Source organism: Schistocerca piceifrons, unplaced genomic scaffold, assembly GCF_021461385.2.
Source record: "Schistocerca piceifrons isolate TAMUIC-IGC-003096 unplaced genomic scaffold, iqSchPice1.1 HiC_scaffold_954, whole genome shotgun sequence".
NCBI classification, from domain to species: domain Eukaryota; kingdom Metazoa; phylum Arthropoda; class Insecta; order Orthoptera; family Acrididae; genus Schistocerca; species Schistocerca piceifrons.
Window position 1 is genome coordinate 90,001 of NW_025729228.1, and position 7,500 is coordinate 97,500.

General features: G+C 46.8%; 1 non-coding gene across 1 annotated transcript in view; it reads left to right on the top strand.

Annotated features, from left to right (window-relative positions):
• Positions 1–6,380: 6,380 nt before the first annotated feature.
• Positions 6,381–7,500, top strand: part of LOC124773508 — a 1,909-nt gene continuing 789 nt past the window's right edge. The window contains exon 1 of the ribosomal RNA XR_007014752.1: positions 6,381–7,500. This exon is cut by the window's right edge and continues 789 nt beyond it. This is a non-coding gene — a ribosomal RNA (small subunit ribosomal RNA).

Here is a 7,500-nt window from a genome sequence, read left to right on the forward strand (position 1 = left end):
TGTTGTACCTTAACCTAACCTATGTTGTGCCTTAACCTAACCTATGTTGTGCCTTAACCTAACCTATGTTGTGCCTTAACCTAACCTATGTTGTGCCTTAACCTAACCTATGTTGTGCCTTAACCTAACCTATGTTGTGCCTTAACCTAACCTATGTTGTGCCTTAACCTAACCTATGTTGTGCCTTAACCTAACCTATGTTGTGCCTTAACCTAACCTATGTTGTGCCTTAACCTAACCCATGTTGTGCCTTAACCTAACCCATGTTGTGCCTTAACCTAACCCATGTTGTGCCTTAACCTAACCCATGTTGTGCCTTAACCTAACCCATGTTGTGCCTTAACCTAACCCATGTTGTGCCTTAACCTAACCCATGTTGTGCCTTAACCTAACCCATGTTGTGCCTTAACCTAACCCATGTTGTGCCTTAACCTAACCCATGTTGTGCCTTAACCTAACCCATGTTGTGCCTTAACCTAACCCATGTTGTGCCTTAACCTAACCCATGTTGTGCCTTAACCTAACCCATGTTGTGCCTTAACCCTGCTGTTCTGTTCGGGTCTATATGACCCGAAACGAATATGAACGTTATTTTACATTATGTAAATACCAATATATATTTATGAAACTTTGTGACTTTGTCTGAAAATGGATGAGCAGCATGTGTTTTAAAAGGTTTTAAAAAAGTTTAAGAAGTTTGGGCTTCAACTGTAATAGTTGCATATGTAATGTTCGGGTCATAATGACCCGACACAAATATGTTTAGTGTAACTCGTATTTATTTCTAAAATCTGGAAATGGCGAAAATTATTTTTGTTGTGTTGTGTGGGAATAGTGACTGCATCATTCCAACTTACTCTCAACAATCACCTAAAGCTCCATGCGTTCACAACAATGGGCTTGTTTGTTGCTTTCCCCAGGAAATAATAATTGGCAGTTCTCAATAATTGGAATGCTTTGTTTCTGCCCAGTTTGACTTGTGACACCATGGCGATGAGACCATTGAATGATCGTGAGTTGGAAGAAATAGTAAATGCCTCACCAGATGAAGGATCACTTTCTGAGTTTGAAGATCACATCAGCAATGCATCTGAAAGCGAGTGTTCCGATGACAGTTACGACAGTCCACAGCCCATACAAAATAGTGTAGAGACTTTTCTTTCTAAAAATGGGAATATAGAATGGCAGTTGCATCCACCAGCACAACATGGTCGCCTACCAGCTTCGAACATCATCAAGAGTACCCCAGGAGTTACCAGGTATGCAGTCAGCAGAATATCTGATGTAAAATGTTCATTTGAAGCAGTATTTCACACAGCGCTTCAAAATGAAATAATAGAGATGACAAATATTGAAGGGCAGCGAGTTTATGGTGAACAGTGGACAGATATTGATGGTTCTGTTTTCCATGCATACTTAGGACTCTTACTCCTAGCGGGTGTATATCGATCTCATGGGGAGTCTACAAAACGTTTGTGGGATAAAGATACTGGGCGAAACATATTTCGAGCAACCATGTCTCATGAAACATTCTGTAAGATATCACGTGTCCTGCGATTTGACAAGAAATCTACTAGAGAGGAAAGACGACGTACTGACAAACTTGCCGCAATTCGTAGTATTTGGGAGAAGTGGGTAGAGGTCCTTCCTAAACTGTATAATCCAGGAGAAAATGTTACTGTTGACGAGCAGTTAGTAGCATTTAGAGGTCGCTGTCCATTCAAGCAGTATATCCCAAGTAAACCGGCAAAATATGGGATCAAAATATGGACCATGTGTGACAGCAAAACTTCATACGTACTGAAAGCCCAAATTTATACAGGAAAGGTGAGTGGAGCGGCACCAGAAAGAAATCAGGGAATGAGGGTGGTATCTGATCTCACTTCTGAGTTACGTGGTCAGAATATCACGTGTGACAACTTTTTTACGTCGTACAATTTGGGGCAGCTGCTTCTGAAAAGGAAATTGACTATGTTGGGAACTATACGGAAAAATAAGCCGGAGCTTCCACACAAAATGACCAACAAGGAGGTACACAGCTCTTCATTTTACTTCACAAATGACACTACTGTGGTTAATTATATTCCTAAGAGACACAAGAATGTTGTACTTATGAGCACTCTCCACCATGATGCGGAAATCAGTGACAGGGCTGATAAGAAGCCAAAAATGATTTTGGACTATAATTCAACCAAAGGTGCTGTAGACACGCTTGATCAGTTATTAGGTACATATACATGCAAACGAAAAAGTAATAGGTGGCCAATGATAGTTTTCTACAATATTCTTGATGTTTCTGCTTATAATGCATACGTTTTGTGGATTTCGGTTGACCCTAATTGGAATGCAAGCAAATTGACTAGAAGGAGAATATTCTTGGAGGAACTTGGAAAGTCACTGATAAAAGAACATATTGCATCAAGAACGCATTTCCCAAGAACAGAAGATTCTTTGAGAATGGTCACAAGCATCCAAAACCCGAATGATGTGGGTGGTGTGTCAGAATCGGTAACAACAAGAAAATCTACAAAACGTGCACGCTGTAAGTTCTGTCCATCAAGTAATGACAATAAAACAAACATGGTGTGTGGAAAATGTAGTAAACATATTTGCAAGAAACATGTAACCTACTTGTGTCCACAGTGCAAGCAGTAAGAAAAGAACTGTAGTATTTTATAAGATGATTGTATTGAAAATTCTGTTGTTTCAAATTTATGTGAATACTTGTGCCTAAACTACAATCAGTAAGAAGAGAGGATTCTAAAGTTGTAGTGCTTTCTATGTTGGAATGTAATAAAAAAACTGTAGTGTGTTCTGTACTGTAGTGTGCTCTAAGATGAATATCTGTAATGACAACTGTCTGTTGTTAGAAAATGTCAATACTTACGTCTAAACTGTCAACAATAAGAATAGAAGTATGGAAAAACTGTAGTGCTTTCTAAGTTGAATGCCTGTAATGGAAACTGTCTGTTGTTTCAAATTTATGTGCATATTTAAATGAAAAATATCCCTCAATAAAGTTGTATGCATTGTTATTATTATTATTATTACCATTATTATTATTATTATTATTATTATTATTATTACTAACAAGGTACTGGAATAGAACAACAATGTCGATAGCTAAAACTGTACCAAAATTTATGTTTCTAAAGCATTTTGATATGTCGGGTCATATTGACCCGAACAGTATATATGTCAAGTAAAAGTGAACAGAACAGCAGGGTTAACCTAACCCATGTTGTGCCTTAACCTAACCCATGTTGTGCCTTAACCTAACCCATGTTGTGCCTTAACCTAACCTATGTTGTGCCTTAACCTAACCTATGTTGTGCCTTAACCTAACCTATGTTGTGCCTTAACCTAACCTATGTTGTGCCTTAACCTAACCTATGTTGTGCCTTAACCTAACCCATGTTGTGCCTTAACCTAACCCATGTTGTGCCTTAACCTAACCCATGTTGTGCCTTAACCTAACCCATGTTGTGCCTTAACCTAACCCATGTTGTGCCTTAACCTAACCCATTTGTGCCTTAACCTAACCCATGTTGTGCCTTAACCTAACCCATGTTGTGCCTTAACCTAACCCATGTTGTGCCTTAACCTAACCCATGTTGTGCCTTAACCTAACCCATGTTGTGCCTTAACCTAACCCATGTTGTGCCTTAACCTAACCCATGTTGTGCCTTAACCTAACCCATGTTGTGCCTTAACCTAACCCATGTTGTGCCTTAACCTAACCCATGTCGTGCCTTAACCTAACCCATGTTGTGCCTTAACCTAACCCATGTTGTGCCTTAACCTAACCCATGTTGTGCCTTAACCTAACCCATGTTGTGCCTTAACCTAACCCATGTTGTGCCTTAACCTAACCCATGTTGTGCCTTAACCTAACCCATGTTGTGCCTTAACCTAACCCATGTTGTGCCTTAACCTAACCCATGTTGTGCCTTAACCTAACCCATGTTGTGCCTTAACCTAACCCATGTTGTGCCTTAACCTAACCCATGTTGTGCCTTAACCTAACCCATGTTGTGCCTTAACCTAACCCATGTTGTGCCTTAACCTAACCCATGTTGTGCCTTAACCTAACCCATGTTGTGCCTTAACCTAACCCATGTTGTGCCTTAACCTAACCCATGTTGTGCCTTAACCTAACCCATGTTGTGCCTTAACCTAACCCATGTTGTGCCTTAACCTAACCCATGTTGTGCCTTAACCTAACCCATGTTGTGCCTTAACCTAACCCATGTTGTGCCTTAACCTAACCCATGTTGTGCCTTAACCTAACCCATGTTGTGCCTTAACCTAACCCATGTTGTGCCTTAACCTAACCCATGTTGTGCCTTAACCTAACCCATGTTGTGCCTTAACCTAACCCATGTTGTGCCTTAACCTAACCCATGTTGTGCCTTAACCTAACCCATGTTGTGCCTTAACCTAACCCATGTCGTGCCTTAACCTAACCCATGTCGTGCCTTAACCTAACCCATGTCGTGCCTTAACCTAACCCACGTCGTGCCTTAACCTAACCCACGTTGTCGCCTAACGTAACCCACGTTGTCGCCTAACGTAACCCACGTTGTCGCCTAAACCTGCTCTGTAATTGTTATACGACTCGTTCAATTAGTGTAGTGTTGCCCACCCGCAACCCTCGCAATATAGTTCGCTACTCGCACTCCCCGCTCCCCTGTGTATCGCTTCATGTTAAACACCTTGCAAGTCTTGCTCACTTTCCACATGCTCCTGCTGTACACTGTAATGTGGATGGCAGCAGGACGTACATGCCGCCCCTCCCCACGTCCCCACCTTGCCCCCTGCCTTCGCAAGCTGGTTGGTGAGAACTTTGCATGTTCAATGCCCTCCGCATGCGACGTACTCAGGCTACGTTGTGGTGCGGCCTGTGTCAACTGTCCGCTAATGTCGTACGCGTAAACCACAATCTGTACTGCACATTCGTCCTTATGTACTGAATGATACATCGTGGCACATGTGTGACCGTACAACGACTGCGCCCAAAAACGGCGGACCATACAGTGCAAATATTGTGCACGCAGCTACGTGTCGTCTCCCTATGAGAGCTGGATTGCAGTGTGGTACGCCATAGAGACGTGTGGGAGGAACGGACGCCGTGGATGGCGATCAGCATGAGCTGTCTGTTGATGTATTCGGACCTAGTCGTCTCTCCTCACACACCGTGATGGCATGGTGCACCGCGTTCCATATCTGCGACATGCTACAGAGGCCGGTTGACAGTCGTTCGAGCAATGGACATCGCATACGTACGGGGGCCACCTTCCACGTATTGTCTAGGCGTGCACATTTTGTTGCGTGTATGTGGGCAGACGTAGTGTGGCGTGACACCTGACACAGGCATGCAATAATCGTGGAAGTTGCAAATGGCGATGGACGCCTGCGTTTTCTGGTGAAGTTACGCAAATGAACAAATGGTAACCTGTTGTGGTGCGGTTGTTCTCGCTAGGGGTGAATCGGTGATGGCGACGATAGGTTGAGGTACTAACCGGTTGTTCCAGCGATACCCACCATGCCGACGAAACTGAACGGCATCTGGGTGTGAAGCGATACGCGGCGGTGGCTGGGTGGGACCGTCCCCGGCCGGTGAGGGGGCGCCTCCCGGCGTGCTGGCCGCGCGGTGCGTGGGCGCACGCGCTACAGCCGGCTGGTGGGGGCGGCCAGTGGCAGGCGCGCCGGCCGACGGACGCGGCAGGCGTCGCAGCTGCGCGCCGGCGCACCCTGCGCGCGGCGCCGTGCGGCCAAAGTAGGTCCTCGCGGGCCCGGTGCGAAGCGCGGTGGACATCTTCAGTGTGCTGGTCCGATTGAGGACTGTGTGCGTTGAGGATGCGCTGCCGCCCGGCGCTCGGCGCCGCGACGCCGTCTGCTGCTCGGTCGCCCCAGCGGTTCTCGCTGGTGGTTTGTATCGCAGCTGTGCGGATGTGTTGGCGCGTGCGCTGTGCTGGGAGAGTTCGCTTCGGCACCCAAGTGGGGCTTTTGTCCTTCTGTGGCGCTGGCGTTGGAGCTGCCGGTCACCGTAGGTGGCGCGTGTTTTCTCCCGCCGGCAATGCCACGACAGCACGCTCCCGGGCCTCTGTCGGCAGCGGCAAGCTCAGTTGGGAGCACGGGTGGTCGCACCGAAAGCGTCTACTCGCCTAACTCCGGGCGATTGCGCCTCTCTCGAACCCGACCAAGTACTTGGGACGGCGCTGCGCGCCGCCGGGACCTGAGAGGGTTTCGAGGTGTATTGTGCAGGGGAGCTCAGCCTCCTCCTGTTTGCAGAATGATTGAGCGGACGCTTGCGTGTTCGCGCGGGCCCCCGGGACACACTCCCGGGCGGCCGGCTGCTCAGCTCTAGTTGACGCAGCTCCCTGGTTGATCCTGCCAGTAGTCATATGCTTGTCTCAAAGATTAAGCCATGCATGTCTCAGTACAAGCCGCATTAAGGTGAAACCGCGAATGGCTCATTAAATCAGTTATGGTTCCTTAGATCGTACCCACGTTACTTGGATAACTGTGGTAATTCTAGAGCTAATACATGCAAACAGAGTCCCGACCAGAGATGGAAGGGACGCTTTTATTAGATCAAAACCAATCGGTCGGCTCGTCCGGTCCGTTTGCCTTGGTGACTCTGAATAACTTTGGGCTGATCGCACGGTCCTCGTACCGGCGACGCATCTTTCAAATGTCTGCCTTATCAACTGTCGATGGTAGGTTCTGCGCCTACCATGGTTGTAACGGGTAACGGGGAATCAGGGTTCGATTCCGGAGAGGGAGCCTGAGAAACGGCTACCACATCCAAGGAAGGCAGCAGGCGCGCAAATTACCCACTCCCGGCACGGGGAGGTAGTGACGAAAAATAACGATACGGGACTCATCCGAGGCCCCGTAATCGGAATGAGTACACTTTAAATCCTTTAACGAGTATCTATTGGAGGGCAAGTCTGGTGCCAGCAGCCGCGGTAATTCCAGCTCCAATAGCGTATATTAAAGTTGTTGCGGTTAAAAAGCTCGTAGTTGGATTTGTGTCCCACGCTGTTGGTTCACCGCCCGTCGGTGTTTAACTGGCATGTATCGTGGGACGTCCTGCCGGTGGGGCGAGCCGAAGGCGTGCGACCGCCCCGTGCGTGCTCGTGCGTCCCGAGGCGGACCCCGTTGAAATCCTACCAGGGTGCTCTTTATTGAGTGTCTCGGTGGGCCGGCACGTTTACTTTGAACAAATTAGAGTGCTTAAAGCAGGCAAGCCCGCCTGAATACTGTGTGCATGGAATAATGGAATAGGACCTCGGTTCTATTTTGTTGGTTTTCGGAACCCGAGGTAATGATTAATAGGGACAGGCGGGGGCATTCGTATTGCGACGTTAGAGGTGAAATTCTTGGATCGTCGCAAGACGAACAGAAGCGAAAGCATTTGCCAAGTATGTTTTCATTAATCAAGAACGAAAGTTAGAGGTTCGAAGGCGATCAGATACCGCCCTAGTTCTAACC